A 23,135-nucleotide genomic window follows, 5' to 3' on the forward strand; every position below is an offset into this window, starting at 1 on the left:
TGTGCACACACATTTATTTCTACTTTTATCTCTATTTTTTTAATCTTTCTACTTGCTTTGGACTTCATTTGTTCTTCTTTCTTTGGATAATATCACTTATAGGTGGCACTTAAGAAACAAGGAGTGAATGGCAAAACTCAGGTGAAACTTAGACTAGATATGGTCTGTTTTAGCATGGCTATGGAGATGAAGGGGGTGGCAAAGAGAGAGGACTATAGAGTTATTGGGGATACAGGGCACAATGGTGCTAGAGAACCTAAGATAGTGGTAGGATTCATGTGCATATAGTTATCACATGATGAGAAATTGCATCCATTTAACAACTGTCTTGTAAATTATTACCTAATAGAATGAGAGAGAGAGAAGAGGGAGAGAGAGAGAGAGAGAGAGAGAGAAAGACACCACAAGACCAAAGGTTCCCTGAGAGTGGTGGGGCCTAGGCTCAAATCTGGGTCATGTTCATGGCAAAGCAGGAACCATTCTAAATAAGCCTTTTTTGTTGCCCAAATCATCTTCATCTGGACTCTAGTTTTTCTATTGTTCATTATAGAATAATTCTTAGTTTATTAACAATGACTTAAAGAAAAACTTCTATATTTACATTGAGTTGAACTTTGAAGTTTCATATTGAAAATGATCTGACACTTGAATCATCATTGTTGTATATTTGAGAACTTCTATGTAAACATCTCTCTGTTTTGTTACATATGTCACTTTTGTTTTATATCATAATTTTAATGACTGGTATAGGGAAAGTTAACTACAGACTATTTTTGAGATGGCTTGAATTAAACATTCACACTATATTTAAATACTGAAAACTTCATATCATTAAAATGAGCACAATACACATTGGAGAAGCAAACACAAGAGACTAACTGGACCCTTATATGGTTGACATCACAATAAGAGTTCAGTGATTGTGCCAAAGGAAGCAGTTTTTCATCTGCAGACTACTCACTAGCTGGAAAAGATCTCCTCTCTTTAGGAAGTTCTAATTAGTAAGAAAGAGTATTGTATCTGAACTTGATAAAAAGCAGCCTTCTATTCAGTATATCATACCAAACTTGAATTTTGACATTTAAAAAGTCTTATTGGTAACACATGCAAGATTAGATACAATGATAAGACTATGAGTAAAAGCCAACTCATTAGTATTCATTAGGGATAAAGAATATGGAGCTCCAGTGGCACAATTGGTTAGCGCATGTAGTTATACAGGAATAAAGAATATTAGAGTGGTAATAAATTAATGAAGAAAACAATTACAGTGTTTCAGCATTATCTATCAGCTACTTAGTCACAGGCTAAATTTTGTTAAGTCATAAAAATTTCTCTTTTTCACCATGGTATTTATTTTTTTAAATGTAGAAGTTTTTTTTATTATCTTTATTTATGTATAGGATAGAAATACCTGGAAACTGAGAAGAGGTAGAGAGACAGATTGAAAACTGAAGTACTGATCCACCACTTGTGAAGCTTTCTTCATGCAGGTGGGAAGGGGGCTTGAACCCAGGTTCTTGCACATTGTAACATAGGCACTCAACCAGGTGTGTTACCACCCAGCCCCGATCATATTTAATTTAAAAACTAGCACCTTGACAACTAAGTTTTAAAACTATTTTTCTTTCATATAAAATTTTATCCACAAGGCTTGAAATAAGAGAAGATATAAATATATTCAGAAACTCCCATATGCAGATGAAATATAAATACCATATGTATCATTTAATTAAATAAAACATTAAGTTCTAAAAATCAATATCATTAAACTTTTTGGAATTTATCAGGAGTGATCTATGCACATCTATGTTCATAGCAACACCATTTGTAATTGCCCAAATTTGGAAACAACCCAGATGCCTAACGGACGAGTAGATAATAAAGATCTACCTACGTATATAGATATAGATATATATGATTGCTCTACAACTGTAAGAAATTATGAATCTTCTTCTTTTTCTCATATTGAATGGCACTTGAGGATAGCATATTAAGTGAAATAAACCAGAAGGAGAGAATGAATACTGAATGATCTCACTTATAGGTGGAACTTATGAAAAAAGGCAAAAAAGGAGAAAACACAAACTAAATCTTGGACTGAGTGTGGTGTATTGTATGTAGCATAGCTATGGACTCTTGAGGAGATGAAGAGAGGAGGGCTAGAGAGAGATTAGAGACCTAGAGCAAAATAGTGGAGAAAGATTTCAGTTGAAGGTATAAGTAGTGTGCAGACACTATCAAGGGGAAATAAGAAACAACTATCTTGTAAAATATTATTTCAGTTTTGGAAAAATAAGTGCATCAAAATCTTATCCATTTAATCTTTATTAGAACAACTCAAATACTACAATTCTGATAAATTACATGGGTATAATTTCTCATTTCCCTGTGATAAGTGTCTGAAGAATATTATTACCCCTAATTTAGTTCTAGTTGCAGCATCCATCATCCCATTGATTGCCAGGATTAAATCTGCTCTGGCTGGTTAGGCAGGTGTCCTTTAATTCCCTCACTACTCTATATGCATACCTCCCAAAGCTGTGCTCTTAATCCAGGAGAATGAATTTACCAGAATAGAGAATAATCTTTGGTGGAGGGCATGTGGGTAGCTGCACTCTACTATTTGAACCTCCAAACAAGCTCTAATGACCCATATATTGCTAACTTTTTATGGTTACAGGGTCAAAGTCCAGTTTCCTTGGAAATAATTTTAAGCCAGTTTCAATGATAAACTCACCACTTACACTGCCAGAAAACAAACAAATTAGAGCAACACAAATTCTACTCAATAGATCAAATCACCTAGGCAATAGTGTGAAATAAATTTTCATACAAATTATCTATCCAAAAGCTTGTAGTCATTTACTCTGAAGACTCAGATACTACTATCCTACAGGAAATTATGAGAGGGTGAAATGTATTTGAAAATTAATTTTCAAATCTTTATGCTTGATTAATTGAAAGCCCTTTTATTTATAATCTTAGTTTTTCTATAAAAGTCAGATACTGAATATATCACATTTTTAAACTTAAATATTGATAGCCTTAAATGAGTTAAATAGCTTAGCTTCACTCTTTCATATCTCCACTAAAAAATATTCCTATAATTTAAATAGAATTATAAGGTTGCAAATCCAGATTTTATGCATTAGGTATATAATTTTTTTGTTTTTTTTTTCTTTCAGAGATATTGATGGAAGATTTAAGGCTTTTGATTCAAAATGTGAATCCCTCCTTCTTAATGTACTTGTGAACTAATAATGCCAGTCTGCATCCATGTAAGTCCATATAGAAGAAGAAGATCCTATATAGTCTCTGATATAGAAAGTACTCATTAAGTGGTAGATATTTAAAATGGATCTCTAAAAGTAGTAATTTTTTATGTTTAGAAAAATGGTAATTATTTAAAAACTTTACTTTCTAATAAATGACATTCCCAGTTCCCAGTAAAAATTTTTGACTCTACAAATCAGTCCCATTCATATCACGTGATTCCCACAGAATTCAGTGAGACTGGCTATATTTGGTAAAATCTAGATCAGTAAGGACCAGGTAGGATCCAGGTTTGGGCCCCTGACTCTCCACCTGCAGAGGAGTCTTGCGGGGAAGCAAGTATAGAAGCCAGACCTTCCACCTTCTGCACCCCATAATGTCTTTTGGTCCATGCTTCTAGAGGGATAGGAAAGCTGAGAGTAGGGCAGTAGCGCACTGGGTTAAGTGCACGTGGAGCAAAGCTCAAGGACTGGCCTAAGAATCCTGGTTCGAGCCTCTGGCTTCCCAGCTGCAGGAAAGTCACTTCAGAAGCAGTGAAGCAGGTCTGCAGGTGTCTGTCTTTCTCTCCCCCCTCTCTGTCTTCCCCTCCTCTCTACATTTCTCTCTGTCCTATCCAACAACAACAGCATCAATAAAACTGCAGCAATAAAACAACTTAGGTCAACGAAAGGGAGTAAGTAAATATTTTTTTTTTAAAGAAAATAAGAAAACTAGCAGGGGAGAGAATGGATATGGCATTCTGGTGGTGGAAATTGTGTTGAGTCACACCACTCTTATCCTATGGTTTTTTGTCAGTGTTTCCTTTTGATAAGTAAAAATTGGAAAAAAATAGATCAGACTTTTCAAGCTCCTTGTCTTTGGCAGAATATTAGACAGTAGAATGGATACTCAATGATGACAATAACACAAAGACAAATGAAATTTTATATTACAAAGTAAGTAGTGAAAACAGTCAGATAATAGGTTAAAGATATTTGTAACTTTCTTTTTTAGTCTTTCTCTTTGTTGAAATAACATTGTATCATTGTATTATGCTAAATTTAAAAGTCAGTAGAAAGTACTAAAAGTGGTAAATTAGAAATAAATATTGGTTGACTCTCCAATCTGGTGTGTGAAAACTAACAATTTGAAATCATGAAAGCAATTACAAAACAGAAATGCAGTAATGAATATTTAAACAACAAAATAGTTGACGTCTCAGAGGTTTTCAATTTTCAGTGATTCCCTACACATTGATACTTAAGGATAGGAATGAATTACTTAGTGGTGATCTTCATGTTTATATACACACTTTGTTTTTCAATGATGTACATCTGAAACTTACATAATGCAGTGATGCAATGTTACTTCAGTAACAAAGGGCAAAGGGAAAGGTTAAAAGAGGAAGTTGTAGATATATTTAACTTATCTTACTGCTTTTCATCCACCAAGTTGTAGATACTACCATGAGGGTGACTTGCCTTCCCTGGGCAGAAGACCTTATCAATGTGTCCTGGAACTCACCTCCTCAGAGTTCTGTCCCATCAAGGAAAGGCATAAACAGGCTGTGGGGTATGAAATGACATTCCAACATCCATGTTCAATGGAAAAGCAATTACAGCATCCAGACATCCCATCTTCTGCACCCCATAAGTCCCAGAGGGATAAAAAAAAACAATGGAGTGGATGGGATACAAAACTCTGGTGATGGGAATTGTAACCTTCTTATCCCTCAATCTTGTCAATCATTATTAAATCACTGATTAAAAAATCCATAAAGGATTTTGATCCATATTTGCAGAGTGGTAAATATTAGGGGAAGATGACAAAAGTTCTCTGAACTCCAATTTCATCAGAACCCAGAGAGAGAAGAGATGAGAAAAGAAGAGAAGAGAAAAGGAGATAGAGAGAGAGAGAGAGAGAGAGAGAGAGAGAGAGAGAGAGAGAGAGAGAGAGAGAAAAGCATTCAGAAGTAGTAGGGTGGATGTGAGGGCAATCTGTCACCCTATTGATCGCCAGGGTTGATTCAGCTGATTTTGCTGGCTAGGCGGGTGTCCCCTTCCTCCCTCACCGCTCCATGTGCATCCCTCCTGAAGCTGTGGGCTTGGTCATAGAGGATAGCCTTCCCCAATAGAGAAGGACGGGTCTTCCGTCGAGGGTATAGGAGTAGCTGCGCTCCCAGGCTAGAACCTCCAACAAGCTCTCAAGGTCCAGAAGTAGTAGGGTTATGAACTCAAATTCCATCAGACCCAGGGAGAGAAAAGGGAAAAAAGGACACTGAAAAGTAGTAGTATGTGTAGGTGTGTGTAGAAATGAAGAGAAGAAAGGACCATAGGGAAAAACGGACCAATATGTATAAATATAGACAGTCATAGAAATAATAGTCAAGGTGTTCTGGAGTCCCACCTCTCCAGATCCCTACCCCACTAAGGAAAGAGAGAGACAGACTGGGAATATAGATTGACCTGTCAACACCCATGTTCAGAGGGGAAACAGAAGCCAGACCTCCCACCTTCTGCACCCTATAATGACCCTGGGTCCATACTCCCACAGGGACAAAGAATAGGAAAGCTCTCAAGGGAGGGGATTGGATACGGAGTTCTGATGGTAGGAATTATATGGAATTGTACCCCTCTTGTCCTATGGTTGTGTCAATACTTCCATTTTATAAATAAATAAAAAATAAATAAATAAATAAATAAATAAATAAATAAAATTGCCAAGCCATCTCTGTGATTCTGCGAGAACTATTGCAGTTTCCAATGGAGAGAATGGGGACATAGAACAGTGGTCATGGGAAAGATGTAGAATTATACCCTTATTATCCTGTAATTTTGTGAATCAACATTGTATCACTAAGAAAAAAATAGAAATAATGTTTTCAGTTTAATTTAATTTTTTATGCCTTTTATTTTATTATATTACCCTGTTTACTTAATTTTTACTATAGTTCATGCCAGTTGTTGGGAAAATGAACCCTATGGAAGAATTTGATAGTCATAGATAGCAATGACACACAGAGTTACAGTAGATCCTATAAGAGGACACAGAGGCAGAAGTATCCAAGAGGTTGAGAAACCAGAACCTCTGCAAAGAGATGTAAACTTCATATATATAGGAAGATAGATTCTAGCTAACATCAAATTTCTATCTACTTAGAGTCAAATAGGGCTTATACTTATTGTTTAAATTGTAAATTTTATTTTATTGTTCTTCAGTTATTTATGTTCCATGAGACTTAAATAATATAGACAACTATTATATCACCTGGCATCATTTTTAAAATTATTCTCAATATTTTACTCCTCCTATAAAATCAAAAGTTAAATATGTATATATTTATATACTGTGACAGAAACAGCAGGTAAATTTGTTGAATCTGCACCATTAATTTTATACTGAATATTTCAGTTCACTTGTGGATTTTTTTATAACATTGTGTTATTTTTTAATCAATACATATAATCTTGGATGAAAATAGAATAAAATATTAAATTTAAACTGGTCAATAGGAACACATTGTAATTTTTTTCTTATGTAATAAGATTTTTCATGGAAAATATTTTCTAGGAATTGTTCCATTTCTTCCAGATTCTCTAGCTTGGTGGCGTATAGTTCGTTATAGAAGTTTCGCAGGATTCTCTGGATTTCTGTGGTGTCAGTTGTGATATCTCCTCCATCGTTTACAATTCTATTAATTTGAGTCTCTCTCTTTTTTGTTTGGTGAGTCTGGCTAGGGATTTGTCAATTTTGTTTAATCTTTCAAAGAACCAACATTTGGCTTCATTGATCTTTTGTATGGTTCTTTTATTTTCGATGTTGTATATTTCTGCTCTAACTTTAGTGATTTCTGTCCTTCTGGATGCTTTAGGGTTCCTTTGTTCCACTTCCTCTAAGTCCTTGAGGTGTGCAGTAAGGTCGTTCTTTTGAGCTTCTTCTTGGTGTTTAATATATGATTGTATGGCTATAAGTTTCCCTCTCAGTACTGCTTTAGCTGTGTCCCAAATATTTTGATAGGTTATGTCTTCATTTTCATTTGTTTCCAGGAACATTTGAATTTCCTGCTTGAGTGAGTCTCTGACCCAGTGGTTCTTAAGGAGTATGTTGTTTAGTTTCCAAATTCTGTGACTTTTAATAATTGTCTGTTTGTTGTTAAATGTTAGTTTTACTCCCCTGTGGTCTGAGAAAATACTTGGGATGATTTCAATGTTCTTGAATTTATTGATGCTGTCTTTGTGGCCTAATATGTGGTGTATCCTTGAGTATGTGTTATGTGGATTTGAAAAGAAGGTGTATTCCAGTTTTTTGGGGTGGAGGACTCTGAAAATGTCCAAGAGGTCAAGTCTGTTAATCTCTTCATTCAATTCTCTTGTATCTTTATTGGTTCTCTGCTTTGTTGATCTTCCTAAGGGTGAGAGTGGGGTATTGAAGTCTCCCACTATTATTGTATTACTATTGATGTATTTTTGAAATTCTCTCAGTAGGTGCTTAATGTATTTAGATAGTCCCTCATTGGGTGCATAAATGTTAATAATTGTTAAGTCTTCTTGGCTGATTGATCCTCTAATCATTTATGTAATGTCCTTGCCTATCTTTTATTACTTTATTTTATTTAAAATCTATTGTGTCTGAGATGAGAATGGCTGTTCCTGCCCTTTTTTGTGGTCCATTAGCCTGTATAATAGTTTTCCATCCTTTCACTTTAAGTCTGTGTTTATCTTGTTGTGACAGATGTGATTATTGCAAGCAGCATATGGTTGGGTTATGTTTTCTGATCCATCCCCCCACCCTGTGCCTTTTGATGGGTGAGTTTAAGCCATTGACATTTATTGATATTATGGATTTAATGTATTGTAGTGCCATTCTTCAAAAAAGTTTGTTTGCTCTGATATATTGCAAGTATTATAGTGATATATTGCAAATATTATAGTGATGTTCTTGTTTCTAAGAGGTCGTTTAGAACCTCTTTCAGTGCCGGCTTGGTGATGGTTGCCTTCTTTAACTATTGTTTGTCGAAGAAGGTTTTGATCCCTCCATCTAGTTTGAATGAAAGTCTAGCAGGATATATTATCCTTGATTGAAACCCTTTTTTATTCAGGGCTCTATAGATATCTTGCAGTTCCCTTCTGGCTTTTAGAGTTTGAGTGGAGAAGTCTGCAGATAATCTTATGTGTTTTCCCTTGTATGTGACTTTTTGTTTCTCTCTTGCGGCCTTTAGGATCCTTTCTTTATCCTTATTTCTTCTCATTGTGACTATGATGTGTCTTGGTGTCTTCAGGTCTGGGTTGATTCTGTTTGGGACTCTCTGGGCCTCTTGAATCTTGATGTCCTTTCTGTTATTCAGGTCTGGGAAGTTTTCTTCTATTATTTCTTCTAGAATGTTTGCTTCCCCTTCCTCTCTTTCTTCCTCTGGCAGGCCAATTATATGAATGTTACTTCTTTTGAGATCATCCCATATGTTTCTGTTGTTGTTTTCAGTGTCTCTCAATCTCTTTTTAAGCTCTTTCACCTCTTTCTTAGTTTTCTCTAACTCATCCTCTGTCTGACTAATTCTGTTTTCTTCTTCTGTTAGTCTGCTTTCCCTTGCCTCAGCTTCTTTCTTCATTACAGCTATTTCAGCTTTCAGTTCTCTAATTGCCTCAAGATAATTAGTATTTTCCTTGGGGGTTCTCAACTGTTGTTTCCCTAATATGGCCATTCCTTTCCTCCAGTGTTGTTTTCATTTCTTTGATTAATAAATTTATTATTGATTGCATACTTTTCTTATATGGTTACTTCTGGCTGATTTGTAGTTTCTTCTGGGCTCTTGTCTTCATTCATTGGAGTAGCAGTTTTATTTGTTTTTGATCTACCCATTTTTTTTATTTATGTGTTTCTTTTTTTTTGTTATGCTCTGTTGTTCCTCAGTTGTTGTGTCTTGAGTACAAGTAACACTGTTCTAAATACCTTTATGACAATTGCACTCACCAACCTCAGGAATTACAGTAGCAACTGAAGCAAGTATTGAAGCAGTTTAATCGTTACCAGTTAGCCAAATAATTTACCCAGTCCATGAAAAAATAGTAACCAAATCCCAGTGAAGAAGAAAGAGAAAAGAAAGAAGGGATAGCAATAATATACAGTTATGCAAATCTACTATCCACTGTATATTCTAGGGGTAAGAAGAGGGGAAAGGGAACTAGAGCAGAGATACACACATAGAGAGTCCACTCTGAGTCAGATTTCTTCCCCCAAATAATTCACAAATTCAGAAAGGCAAAGAAGAAGGAAGGAAGACGTGTATGACAGATAAAAAAAAAAGATAAAGAAAGAAGGGACAAGAGAAAGAAAAGGGAAAAGATAAGAAAAAGGGCTGTAATTAAAGAGCAGTGAAAGGAAAGGTTTTTTTTATTACTTAATTTTAATTTTAATTTAATTTAATTTAAATTTTTTGATTTGCTAGGAGGGGAAGGGAGGGGAAATTCTGTACAGGAGGTAGGATTAAGGAGACAAGTTCCTCCCACAATAGATAAGATGCCCACTATACTAGCATTGTAATATATGCTCAGAGTTAATTCTGATCAACCTAAATGGGGGAAAGATATATGCCTTTATATAATATTAATAGTAAAATAGAGCAGGGTAAAATAAAATAAAATAAAATGAAAACCCTGTCCCAGATTACCTTGTGATCAGAGGCAGCTGACTGTTAAGAATGAGAAAAAAAAAAAAAAAAAACCTCAGGACTAGACGAAGATAGCTGAAATAGACAGTTATGCAAATCTACTATCCACTGTATATTCTAGGGTTGGCTAAAGGAGGAAGGGAAGTTGAGCAGAGACACTCGCAGTGAGCGTCCACACTGAGTCAGAATTCTTCCCCAAAATAATTCCCAAATGTGTATCAGTGAATTCAGAAAAGTACACTGTTTGGTGGTATGGGGGCTGGGGCCTGTGGCTTTGGAAGCTGTAGGATTAAGGAAGAAAGGATGACAAGAATGAGAAAAAAAAAAGAAAGAGAGAAAAAAGAAAAAGATAAGAAAAAGAACAGTCATAAAAGAGCAGTGAAAGGAAAGGGTTTTTTTAAATTTATTTATTTTTAATTATTTAATTAGCTATGCAGAGTGAGGTGGGGGGGGTTGGCTACTTAGAAAGAAAAAAGGCCAGAGGTTTCAGAAGGGTATAGTCTTAGAATGAATGATACTCCCTGGTGGGACAGGAATTTGGTAAAGAAAGAGGCTCCTAGCAGGTGAGCCTGCTAGGAGCTGTTCCCCAGGGACTGCTTATGGGGGAGGGGCAAGGGGGAGGCGGTATGCTTAAAAGTTAAAAGGAAAAAAAATTTTTTTCCCCTTTTTTCCTACTCTAATTCTTAACCCAAATTAAGTTATAGTCACCTCCTTGGTGTCACCGCTAGGACTCCTTATTGACTGGCCTATTAAAGGCAGAAAATCCTACTGTTTCCAGGAGATGTGGTCAGAGCTCAAGCCACTAGCAGCTTCTCAGTCCGCCATCTTCCGGGAACCCGGAAAATATTTTCTGTTTACTATACTGCTGTTTCTTGTTGAAATCCTCTTCTCCCCCAAAAATATTTTAACAGTTGCATGTCTTTTGAAAATATACTTTATTTGGGGAGTTAATGGCTTAAAGTAGTTGTTGACACATATGTACCACCTCTAATCTCTTCATGACAGATATTCAGGTGTCTGTAACACACTTGTTTCCCAAACATATTTCAGGACCCCATTGCCCCTCCAAACCATGTATTTCCTTTTTTGTGATATTTAATTTATTTATTTTTAATTTTAATATCTTTATTTATTTATTGGTTAGAGACAGCTAGAAATTGAGAGGAGGAGTGGAGATAGTCAGGGAGAGAGACAGAGAGACACCTGCAGCACTGCTTCACCACTAGCAAAGCTTTCCTCCAGCAGGTGGGAATTGGGGGCTCAAACTAGGGTCCTTGTGCACTGTAATATGCGTGTTGAACCAGGTGTGCCACCGCCTGGTACCTCTTGTGATATCTGATAATATTAATTATATTCTGTCCCAAGCAAAGTAACTCAAAATGTACACAGTTAAGTCAATAAGCTGGATGGTACCTCACAAATTTAGTGTGTCTTGACTTTGTTAGATGACTTTAATTAAAGGTTTTCTCACACCAAGCCATTCAAACTTTTAACCAGGCTTATAGTCTTGTTGGATGATTCAGCTGATATTCTCTTCTTCCAAATTCAATCAGTTACTTAAAAATATTTAATCTCGGAGAAGCTATTAAATCCAAGTCCTCAGTTCCTCAGTTGGTTGTACCCCATTGTGGGAAGTGGCTTCTTTCAGAGTGATCCAATGAAGAAACAAAAGGAACTATCCAATTTTTACTTTCATTTTGTAATTTAATTTCAAAAGTGGAATTTATTTTGCTGTAATCACTTTTTCTGAAGTGAGTCACTAAATCTAGCTCACATCAAAATAGAGGGGATTACACAATGATTAGAACATTTAATGGAGATATGACTGAAAGCATATTCACAATGAGTTTGAGGAAAAGAAAAATCACGTTTTTACTTCATACAATAAATCAAAAAATTATTGAAATAAAATTTAATTTACTTATTTATTCTAATGAAACTTAAGACATTATTTTTAATTATAAGAAAGTGAAAATAACTTGTGGGACGTAATTCATCTACTGGTAGTTATACAGTTCCTTACTTCACATCTAAGTATTGCTAACTAACATATATAATATTTTACTTAGCATAATTCATAGAGATATTATTTTTTAAATATTTTATTTATTTGTTTTTATTTTTGTTGCCCTTATTGTTTATCATTGTTGTGGTTATTATTGTTGTTATTAATGTTGCTGTTGCTGGATAGGACAGAGAGAAATGGAGAGAGAAGGGGAGACAGAGGGGGAGAGAAAGATAGACACCTGCAGACCTGCTTCACCATTTGTGAAGCTACCCCCCTGCAGGTGGGGAGCCAGGGGCTCGAACTGGGATCCTTGTGCTTTGCTCCGTGTGCGCTTAACCCACTGCGCCACCACCCAACCCCCCAGTGATAGTATTTTATACCTGGTAATGTTTGTCTTTTGATTCTCTGAAATACAATATTTGAAAAGGTGCTGGAATATTAAATTTATGTCATTATTTCTTTCTTTATTTATTTACCACCAGGCCTTTACTATGTCAGCATTGCTTCATGCTTCCATTTCTGAAAAACTCCCTTATTTTCTCCCAGTTAGAAGGTGAAAGATATTCAATAATAAAGGGAAAATATGCTTTTTAAGATTCTTCCTTGCAATTGCAAAGTGTGCACTCTGCCAAGTACGCTATCACCTGGATTCCTAGGTTGCCATTTCTAACGCATTATACTATCTTTAATAAAAATTATATACACTCAGACAAGTATATTACTCACTGGAATAGTGGGTTGCTTTGGTACGTGAGTAATCCAAGCTTAAGCCTGGCCTTCACCACGTTGAAGGAAGTTTTTGTCATGTGGTTTCCCTCTCTGTCTGTCCATACCTAAAGAAAGAATGAAAGAAAGAAAGAAAAAAAGAAAGAGGGGGCAAGGAAAGAAATGTATTCCATTTTCTATGACAATAGAGAAATTCTGTCTACAAAATACATCACTAAAATGTATTTGTTTTTAAACCTGACACCAGCTCAGGAATGTAAATGTCAATTAAAATATTGTATTACTTTGGTACATAAACCTGTTATTTATGGCTCAATTTGATGAAAAGAGAATCAAATCCACTCTAGTGTAAAGAAAGAAAGATACTACCTAGGATGCATTCTATATTTTTTATGTTCATAGGCCAAAGGTGTCTAAACATTTCAAGGTTACTACAGCTGTTGAGGGACTGGAATAGGTCAGCAACAGAGGATCTAGAAATTCCAAGAATTTTAGATGCAAAGAAAAAATAAGGTATATGGTTTTAAAAGAAATATGTTATACAAAATGGTGAACACTATGCACAAAAATTAATTCAAAATAGAATAAAGTCTTTTATGTAAGACTCAAAACCAGAAAGTACACAGAAGAAAACATAGACTATACATACACTCCTTGATATCAACTTTGGAGATATGCTTGGAAAGTTAATTTCCTTAAAAGAAAAAAAAAGGCAATGTGTGTCAAATAAAGCATTTCTATAGAGAATTTTTATACACTCTAATTATTATCACAATTAAACTATATTCTTATTATCAGTGTTCCTATTTTCTTCTAAACACAAATTTGAGCAGAGATAAATGAGATAGAGGAATTAAATTAGTAGAAAAAAATCAAAGAAATAAAGCACTGATTCTTTAAAAATATTAGCAGAGGGCTGGAAAGACAGTAAAATAAATATTCAAGTGAATTTCATGCCTGAGGCTCTGAGCTCCCAGGTTTAATCCTCAATACTACCATAAACCAGCGTTGAGCAGTTTGAAGCAATCCAGATGCCAAAGGGCAGATGGATAGCTAAGGAAGTTGTGGTACATAAACATAGTGCAGTTCTATGCAGCTGTCAGAAATGATGGGGTCATCTCCTTTGCAATAGCATGGTTAGAACTCGAAGGCATCATGTTGAGTGAGAAAAGCCTAAAAGAGAAAGACCAACATTAAATTATCTCACCTATAGGTGGAACTTAAGAACAAAGGAGAGTAAGGGAAAACATAAGATGAAACTTGTACTGGGAGAGGTGTATTGCATCAAAACAAAGGATGAAGGAGAGAAAGGGGCAGGATGAAGGGACACCGGACAATGGTGTTTCTCCTAGAAACTAATCAAGGGGATATGAGAGGCTGTGCCTATGTGTTAAAGACTATACTGTTAACCATTAAGTTCCCCACTAAAAAAGGTAAAATAATCAATAAAAACAACAAAATAATAATGATAAAATTTATAAAGATATTCTACCTTAATCCAAAGTTATAGTCCTTTTCTCTATCCTGACACCATTCTTTTTTCAGACATTTTTTTTTTTTTATCCAACTTCATCCTATCTATCAAACTCAAAATTATCATAGTGTGGGTCTCTAGAAACATGCCTAAAATTGACTTTGGAGCTTTCTCCCACCATAAGATCTCTAATCTCATCTGCTCTGCTCCTACTTATTTGTTTCCTGTTCATTAACCACTTTATCTCACTTTATGCCCTGCCACTTTCCATACACCAAGTTGCAGATACTACCACAATTCCATCCTGATTTCTCTGGTAGATCACCTCACTAATGTGTCCTGGAACCTCGTCTCTCCAGAGTTCTAGCCCATCAGGGAAAGATAGACACAGGCTGGTGATATGGGCCAACTTGCCAATGTCCAAGTCCAGCAGAGAAGCAATTTTGATCCATACTCCAGTAGGGGAGAAGTGATAGGAGAAAGAGGATGAGAAGGCTCTGAACTCCAGCTCCCACAGAGATATGAGGAAAAGGGGAGGAACATTTGTATGTAGCAATAAGATCATAAGTGAATTGGAGGATTGGACCTGGAAGAAAAAGGGGGAAATTTTGTACAGATCTAGACAGATAGTTGTAGAGATGATAGTAAACTCATGTCTTCAAACTTGGGAGAACTGCTATGGTTTACAATGGAGGTATTGGGGATTCAGAACTCTGTTGACTGGAACAGTGTGGAAAAAAAATTACATATCATATCTCTGTTGATATGTAATTTTGCAAATCAGTATTAAATCACTAATAAAAAGATACTTGGAAATTAGAAAAAATATGAAAGATTCAATTTAATTCAGTTAAAAGTACAACTTTTAATACAGAAGAAAGAAAGGCTTATAAGAGAATACTATGAATAAATTATTTTTTATTAAAACCAGTCATATAAATTATACAAGCTGGAAAATTCATAAAAAACACAAATTGCCAATAATTTTCTCCCAAAGAATACAAATCCTAGAATGAGATATTCATTAAGAATGAAATATTTAAGAATTTTACCTTGGTCAACAAGATAGCCCAGCTGGGAGAATGCTTTCTTTGTTATGCACTCTGTCCACTTTTGCTTCAGTGCTGTGGTATCTTTCTTGCTCTCCCTCTGTATTTATAAGTATCTCTTTCTTTCTGTTTGAAACAGTTGGCTTGGTGAGGCAAAATTCTATTAACAACAGAAAAAGAAAGTAAATAATGCTAACAAGTATTTAAAAAATGCTTAGCACAAATCCATCTCCAACTCTTGCAAACAAATGGAAAATTAGCAACAACAAAAACAGAAGAGGCAGACACATTTCCTAACTCATTAGAAGAGACTCACATTTCAATGCTGTCAGTCAAATAAGCACAGCTTAAGAAAATAAATTTCCTAAACACTATCCCAGATATATGCACATACACACACACACACACACACACACACACACACACACATATATATATATATATACACACTACATTCTCAATAAAATGCCATTTAACTGAATCTGTTAGTATATTGAAAGGATTATATACTGAGGAAATGGGGTTTCCTCTAAAGTTCATGGGTTGTTCAAAATAAAATCTATCAATTTAATACACTACATTCATAAAACAGAACAAAAATGCAGTCATCTCAATTGATGCAGACCAGCTTTTTGACAAATTTAAATACATTTTCATGATAAAAAATACTTGGAACACTATGGTTAGAAGTATAAATCACCACTCCAGTGATACTCTGCTTCATAGGAAGTAGAATGCATACACAAAGATAACTTTTGAGTCTATGAAAGAGTTGAAATATTTCCTTGCATATTTCCAGTGGGGGTGCAAAATTGTTTTGTGGCAGTAGAATAAATTTGGCTAATTCACCCTCAGTTAAACACTGGGTTGTCACATTACCTAGTATCAATCTCTAAATATATTCAAAGTAACTGAAAACAAGTACTCAGAAAATAATCTAGTCATGTGTATTTGAAGTGGGGTAATTCACAATAACTAAAAGGTAGAGGTTATTCAAATATCTGCCTAATTATGAACTTATAAAAACTGTGGGTTTTCCATACAATAACATATTAACCAAAATATAAAAGCAACAAAGTACATGCTGCAGAATTATCCTATGTGAAAAAAGAAAAACAAAAGGTCATGTATTGCATAATTTTGTCAATATTAGTTATCCAGGATAAACCATGAGTTCAGATAGAATCCAGATAGTGAATTTCCAGGGGCTAAAAGAAATGTGCTGGTAGAACAGTTTATTAGTAAGAGATTTTTGCTTTGAAATGAGTGAGAAGTCTTGAAACTAGTTAAATGTGATAGTTTTGAAGCATCATATGTCCGCTCAATGTTACTGGTTTGGTTACTTTAAAATGGTTAAGTTTCCTATTATGTAAATTTTAATTAAAAAAATATAGCTTTGTGGTCCAGGAGGTGGCACAGTGATAAAGCTTTGGACTCTCAAGCATGAGGTCCTGAGTTCGATCCCCGGCAGCACATGTGCCAGAGTGATGTCTGGTTCTTTCTCTTTCCTCATATCTTTCTCATAAATGAATAAAATCTTTTTAAAAAATGTAGTTTTAAAGATAGAGAAAGTACTGAAAATCCTCAATAGTTATACAAATCGTAACCTCATATTTCTTGAATTTCTGAGCTTTCGTAATAGATATCTTCACTTTAAGCAAACAAAAAAGTTCTTTTTAAATTCATTGTTTCTACCAACATACAGATAATTGGCATAAAGCCTTTGATACTTTTGAAAAGAGCTTCTAGCTACAGAACTGACATGTGTCATGACTTAATACAGAGGCCTTTCAAAATGTGTGTATCTTGAAAATTGAAGGAGTGAATATAGAGCAGCATATACAGCACATTCTTTTTATATGAAGCAGTAAGTGAAGGAGCTTGAGAAGATGGATGTCCTTGCACATTCTGCTTGCCATTCACATAAATCTACAGAAGGGGAGAGAGACTCACTTTCATTATTAATGCTATGTCCTAACCAGCAGCAATGACATTCTGTCTTTTATGAGTAGATCTAGGTACCCAACGGAGTAACTCTGTTATACTCTGTAGCACTCTGCTACAGGGAATTAGTTATATTCAATTAGGGTACATTGATGGCTCCACATTTGTGCTCACAGTTAATTGTAGCTTAGAAACAACTGTATTAGCAGGAGGTAGTCCTTTGTTTCTCATAAAAATGCAGAAATGGAGGTTGTCTAATTTCTTTCATTGTGAACTCAGTGAGACTTTGAATAGGAAGGGAATCATATTAGACTAGTACCTTCGTGATTTCTAATGGGAATTGCAGGACATAGAGTTGGTAATAAAATAACTGAATCAGCATGAGGTAACTTCTCTACTTGAAAGGTTTGGCAAAGCAGTGGAAATGGTGCTAAATGATCTGTCAGGCAACTCATTTAAGCTAAGTCTCAAGGAGAGAAGTATTTAGTGTAAAATAGATTTTGAAAGGTCAAAGAATGAAAGGGCTTGACAAAATTTGCACTAAAGAGAAAACTGAGAGATGCAGCACCAACCCAAAACAAAATCTGTATATAGTGACTTTATTATGCAGAAGCAGATTATTCAGTATTATGTTACCCTGTTTGATTCAGTCCTTGCTGCTCTGGAGCTCTCTAATTTACTGATTACTAGCATTTGAATATTAATCTGAGAAAACACAGATAGATCATTAATGGACAATTGACTTCATGTTCTCTGTGAACTGCCATGTCTTTCAAGTACTACTCAGAAGCAAAATCTGAATTTTGAAAGAAATAAACTCATCTCTTCACTGACTGGAAATAAATAGTGACCATGGATGTATGTTCCCATTCTTATCCAATTTGGCTATTCACAGTACATGCCCAATGGCTAAAGGTATGGTGAGGCCCCACACAAGCAAAACTTAGTTGCAAAGACATACATTTTAATATAACTAGCTAGTTTCTCTCAATCAGACATAAGGATAGTTAAAAAATGATTCTTGTGAGTTGACTTCATCGAAACTACACTTTGGTAGAACTATACTGTGTAGGTACTATAATGATTTTCTTTTTTTTAATATTTATTCATTTATTTATTCCCTTTTGTTGCCCTTGTTGTTTTATTGTTGTAGTTATCATTATTCTCCTTGTTAGATAGGACAGAAAGAAATGGAGAGAGGAGGGGAAGACAGAGAAGGAGAGAGAAAGACAGACACCTGCAGACCTGCTTCACCACCTATGAAGGGACTCCCCTGAAGGTGGGGAGCTGGGGCTCGAACCTGGATCCTTATGCCGGTTATTGTGCCCTGTGCCATATGCACTTAACCCGCTGCACTACCGCCTGACTCCCATGATTTTCTTTTTTAAAGCTAATTTATTGCCACCAGGGTTATCACTGAGGTTCAGTGTCTACATCAGAAGTCCACCATGCCAAGAGACAATTCTTTTTCTTTTTCTTTTTGAAAAAGAGAGAAATTAAGAGAAAAGGGAGACATGGAGATGGAGAAAGAGAAGTACCTGCAGCACTGCTCCACTGTTTGTAAAGCTTCCTCCCTGCAGGTGGGTACCAGGAGTTTGAACCTGATCCTTAGGCTTAGTTAAGTATATATTCTATCATATGGTATTTGAAAAATTGGGTTGAAAAAGGCAGAAGAATGAAGCTGGATCATCACATTTCATTACATACAAAGTTAAACCGCAAGTGGGTCAATAATTTGGATCTTAAGCCAGAAACCACTGTATAGGAAAACACTGACAAAACTTTATTTTTTTAATTCAAAGCTATTGATTCCTAAAGCTCATATATAGCCTAATATTCTATTATCCCATATTGTTGGAGGGGCGGTGTTAGAAAGAAATATTTTTTATAACAGAATTAAAAGCATCTTAAACAACTCTACTCAAGTCCAACTTCAAGGAAAACAAAAACAAAACAAAAATAAACCAGTTGACTACATCAAACTGAAAAGGTTCAGTACCACAAAATAAATGGCCACTGAATGAGAGACTCCCTATGGAGTGAGAGAAAAACTGTACATGCCATAAAAACAGACACAGACTAAGAACCACAATACATAAAGAATTTACCAAACTCAGTCATTAAAAAAAAAGTGAAAAATGTAGGGAGGACACTGGCAGCATCTTCTCCAAGGAGGAAATTTAAAGTACTAACAGACATATAAAAATATGCTCAAAGCAAAAACTTTTCTTTTTTAACCAGAACACCACTCTGCTCTGCTTATTGGTGATGTCAGAAATCAAAACCGGAATCTTTTATATGCAAATGTTTTGTGCTTCTGCTGTGTGTCTTCCAATTTCAGTATAAATCTTTTAAGAAATATTTATTAACTAAAAACCTTTATTACCAATGTCTGGAAAATTAGAGTGATAAGCTAACAAAGTTTTTTAAAATAATTCAAATAATTACAGATAGTGGAGATATTCTAGCCAAATTGGTAATCTACTAAATGCAGAAAACCAAGGCATTCATTTCATAAACTGAAGTAGGTGATATTAAATTGTGAGATTATCTTTACCTTGTAAAAATTAAAATAATTATTTAGCTTATTTAAAAAAAATTTTTATTTAAGAAAGGATTAATGAACAAAAACATAAGCTTATTTTTAATGTAATTTGTCAATATCGTTAATATCACTTTTAAAACAATAAAGCTGGGGCTAAGCAGTGGCTCACCTGGTTGAGTACACATATTACACTGTGTAAGAACCTAGGTTCAAGACCCTGATCCCCACCTGCAGGGGGGAAAGCTCAGGAATGGTGCAACAGAGCTGCAGGTATCTCTTTCATCTCTCTCTCTTTCTCTCCCTCTCTCTCTCTCCTATCCCTTTCAATTTTTCTTTATCCAAAATAAATAAATAAATAAATAAAAATATTAAAGAAACAATATAACTAGGGTCTGGGGAAACAGCATAATGGTTATGCAAAATAATTTCATGCCTGCTATTTTGAGAACCCATATTTAACCTCAGTAATACCTTAAGCCATAGCTGTGTGGTTCTATGGTCTTGAACTAACTAACTAACTAACTCTCTCTCTCTCCATTCTCTTTTACTGAAAAGTAATATACAATTATTTTGTGAAAAACAGATAAAAAAGAAAATATAGCATAAGCAATGTAGTAGGATGGAAGTTTTTCAACAGCTGTCCCATTGTGGAAATAACAATTTGAATGACTATCAATGCTGAGAATATTTTCAGAAGACCTATGAGTTCAAGCTGAAGGATGGAGTACAGAAATAAGAAAATCTGCATTGAACAAAGTAGTGACTACAACTGTATATTTTTCATCTTAGCCTCCTCCATGAGTCCAGGCATAACAGAATGAAGTGAGATAATCTCTCTATAGGAGGAGTGTAAAATGAGCAGTCTTCACTATGAAGAGTTAGCCTAGGCTTGAATATACACTGGGTTCATTTCTATGACCTATAGACATGTTCCCATGAGGTCCTAGAAATTCTCAGAGCCAACCAAATTCTTTGTTTCTAGACCACAAGGTGATCAATCACTTACAATCACTTACCAGACCTGCTCTGCTTACACAGACACATAATCCAGACACACCCATAGCAATCCAGGTTTCAGGTTTACCCCAGTGGACCAGGCTTCAAGTTTCTCTCAGAGACTCAAGGATCAGCTTTGCTTCTATGGACCCAAGCACTGCATCTGCACTGTGTCTATACATCTGCTAGCTTGAGATCAATCTTGACCATCTGTGAACTCCATATCACAATATCTGTAGGTATCACCAGATAGATTACCTAGTAGTTTGCATAATCCTTTGCTAAATCTAGAATGCAAGGATTGAAAGAGGTGTAATTTGTTGATATAAGCAGATACCAATTCAAGTCTGTAAAAATCATATGTAATCAAAGAACCATTCCACTATCAAAGGAAACTAGAAGTTTCCTCTCCCTTTCTCTCAAGGAGGAACTGTCTAGCAAAAAATTCAGAATATTTTTTCTAATCACTTTATTGGGGGAAATAATAAATAGTTGCTGATACTTTTTCTGCTGCTGGTATTTTATTTTTTTCAGGATAGGTGTCTACCCTAAGTAACATTTTCCTCCACCAGAGTACATGGTATCCCAACCCCCTCTCATTTCTCCGTTTAAAGACCTTGAAATGGTTGCAATAGTCCATAACTTTTTATTTTGAAATTCATGGAACACTGACAATAAAATAAAATCAGTTTATAAATAGATGAGTAATTAAACAAAAATTGAAATGACTATAAAACAGCAGAAAATATGGATTTAAATAATATAATGACTTCAAATGAGAAAAATCTATGTAAGACAAAACAACCAAACCCCCCCCACACACACACACTAAAGTTGGCATAAAATAGATCAACAACCCAAAACCATAAGATGTAGGAAAAATATGCACAGCACTATATGACATTGTCTTCACGACATATTCTGAGACTCAGCTCCAATAACAGAAACAAAAGTAAAAATAAACCAGTGAGATTATATCAACTGAAAAGTTTCTGTGCAGCAAAGGAATCTCACATGAAAATAAAATGAAGTAATTTATCCTTGATCTTTTAAAAGTGAGTTCAACTTTATTAATAAGATTGAATATAGACAGAGCTATCAAGAGGAAACAATTATACTTAAACATTGAATCAACCTAAAATATATTTTTGTATCTCATGAAAGGTTCTGACCTCATTTAATTCCTAGAAATCTAATATGTGTGCCATCAATGTATTTTAAAGAATTATTTATTTAGACATACTAGAGCATCACTGAGGTGCCAAAATTGACCTCAAGACAGTGCACTTGCCAGGGATATACTCTGCCCACGAAGTAACCCCTAATATCTGCAACACAATTATTAAATTAACTCTGCCTCTCTAAGTCAGATGCTCCAATTTTATACATACTGAACATAGCTTTAGACTGTAATCTTCATTGATATATACACTCATTATAAGGTTACATTTTAGTCACTTAATTATACTCTGTTTTAGGATTGAGTTGGCATTATTTCCCTTTTTTATTATTTAAAATTAACTTGCTTTTATCATCACATACCTTCATATAGAGCTACATGAACTTTTGTATTAATTTACCTTTCTCATTCTGGAAAATACATAGAAATTTAATTAATTTTAAGAGTATTTTAATCCAATAATTTGTCATGATTCTTAACTGATCAGATTTATTTTTATAATATCCATTACTATTTTATGGTATCTGGGAAGTTGTTCAATAGGCAGAGCACATGTTTTGCATTATGAGGCCCCAAGGACTTATCTATGGCACCACTGAAGACTGAATGGTGCTCTGGTTTCTCTCTTTTTCTCTCTCTCCGTTCCCCCTCCCCTCTCTCCATGAGTAAATTTTAATTTATATATTTTGTAAAAAGTAACATATTATGGTTGATATGTAAGTTCTAAACTTTTCCTATTAAGTATATTTTAAATATGTCATAGATACTATTCCACTGTTTATAGCACAGTTATTTTCTGACTCAAGTGTTTTTGGAAAATGTGTTGGTTGGATTTAAAAGATTTGTTTATCTTGTACTGTCACTTTAATAAATTATCTTATAACTAGTCAATTTTCTTTTGTTCACATCAGAATTTTATATATTTATTAGAAAAGATCTGTCAAGAAAAGAATATATATTTCCCTTTTTATACATCTGTGAAGCGAACCCCTTGCACGTGGGGAGCCGGGGGCTGGAACCAGGATACTGATGCTGGTCCATGCGCTTTCTGCCATGTGCACTTAACCTGCTGCGCCACTGCCTGGCTCTGCATTATCTAATTTTTAATGTTGAAGTAAGTTTGGTCTATAATGATATAAAGTTTTCATATGTACAGCATATTTTTCTTTATCCATAAAACTTATTTCAGTATAATCCTCTTAAGAAATATCCATGTTGGGAGTCAGACGATAGCACAGTGGGTTAAGTGCTCATGGCACAAAGCACAAGGACCGGAGTAAGGATCCCGGTTCGA

This window comes from Erinaceus europaeus, chromosome 4 (genome assembly GCF_950295315.1).
Source record: "Erinaceus europaeus chromosome 4, mEriEur2.1, whole genome shotgun sequence".
In the NCBI taxonomy this organism is placed as follows: domain Eukaryota; kingdom Metazoa; phylum Chordata; class Mammalia; order Eulipotyphla; family Erinaceidae; genus Erinaceus; species Erinaceus europaeus.